Raw genomic sequence first — 1,980 nt, forward strand, 5'->3', positions numbered from 1 at the left:
AAAATTGAATTAGAAAAATTGAATTTATTCTTCATTTATATGCATAGCCTATATGATATAAATAAAATTTACTCTAAGTGGAAAAGCAATGCTTAAAAGATTACAAAAATTTTGATAATGGAGATTCAGCGACACAGATTTAATACGTAATTCGGAGATTGAGAAATAATTTTCTAATGATCTTGGGTTTGTGATGCCTTGGATGTGAAGGGAGATTTGTTTTGTAAGGAGGAATTAGCAACAGTACTAAAAGGATTAAAGAATAAGAAGGCTCCCGGTGCTGATAGGGTGGTAAATGAGTTTCTTAAAAATGGTGGCTATGAGGTTAGAAATAAGTTACTGAAGATTATGAATATGATTTTTGAACAAGGGGAAGTGCCTAACAATTTTAGGAAAACCTTAATTAAACCACTTTATAAGAAAGGTGATAAAAATGAGTGTGGTAATTATCGAGCCATTAGTCTGGTCTCTGTAGCTAGTAGATTACTTAGTAATATGATACTTTTTAGACTGATAGATGCCGTATACAAAAATTTAATAGAAGAGCAGTGCGGTTTTAGAAAAGGTAGAGGATTTGTCGACCAAATTTTCCCTCTTAGGCTAATAATTGAGAAGTGCCTGAGTTTTCAAACACCTTTGGTCCTCAGTTTTATAGATTATGAGGAAGCGTTCAATTCTGTTGATAGAAGAGCTTTAGTAAAGGTTTTATCCTTGTATGGTATACCAGACAAATACATTAAAGTGATTAGTGCTATGTACGAGAATAACACTGCTGCGGTTAGGAAGACTAATGTTAGGAAGACTACGTCACTAAGGCTAGGAATAAGTGAAGATGGAAAGGTGACGTTGGTTAATGAAAAGATTGAGCAGGTGGGCAGCTTCACTTACCTTGGTAGTATTATTAGTAAAGATGGTGGGAGCAGTGAAGATGTTAAAAACAGAATAGCCAAGACTCAGGGTGTTTTTTCACAGTTAAAAAACGTCTGGAAGAATAGGAAGATAAGTCTGCAAACCAAGATTAAAATATTAGACGCTACAGTGATGACAATGGTAAAATATGGCTCTGAAGCATGGACGCTCCGAAAAGCGGATGAAGATTTGCTAGATGTTTTCCAGAGAAATTTCTTAAGGATTTTTCTGGATATCCGGCTGACTGACCGTATTTCAATCAATTGGCTATACGAAAAATGTGGTTCAATACCGCTCTCAATGGCTATAATGAAAGAAAGGTTGAGGTGGCTAGGGCACGTTGTGTGGATGAAGGATGACAGATTGCCGAAGAGTGTTCTTTTCGGCCAACCATCTAGGGCTAAACAGAAAACAGGTCTTCCCCGTCTGGGGTGGGAGGACGTCATAAAGAAAGATTTAAAGGAAGTGGGAACTTCGTGGGCCGGTGTAAAAAGGGAGGCTTTGAATAGATGGGGGTGGAGGAGGAGCGTGCGCAGCTGTGTTGGCCTCAGGCGGCTTGGTGCTGCGGTGAGTTGTTAGTAGTAGTAGTAGTAGATCTTGGGTTTCCGAATTCTTGCAAAATATATGTGAAAGAACATTTAATAACAAATGTTTGGACTGGATTTTGGTTGAATTGATGATTCAGAATTTATCCTGACTAAATAAGGGTATCGGGAGGGTAATCTTTAAAACAGAAATTTAATGCTATATTACTCTTTTTACAGTTAAAATATAGATCATTTAAGATATAAATCAAATGATATAGAGATTCAGAAATTCAGATTTAATAATTCGGAGATAGATAAATAATTTTCTAATGATCCTGGTTTTCCAAATTATAGTAAAATATATATGAAAGAACATTTAATAACAAATGTTTGGACTAGATTTTGGTTGAATTGATGATTCAGAATTTATTCTAACTAAATAAGGGTATCGGGAAACGAATCGTTAAACCAAAAATTTAATGCTATATTACTCTTTTTACAGTTAAAATATACATCAATTTTTAAGAGATTTACAAGCTCTACC

Source organism: Artemia sp. Qi Xiang Cuo, chromosome 21, assembly GCF_049724085.1.
Source record: "Artemia sp. Qi Xiang Cuo chromosome 21, ASM4972408v1, whole genome shotgun sequence".
Taxonomy (NCBI): domain Eukaryota; kingdom Metazoa; phylum Arthropoda; class Branchiopoda; order Anostraca; family Artemiidae; genus Artemia; species Artemia sp. Qi Xiang Cuo.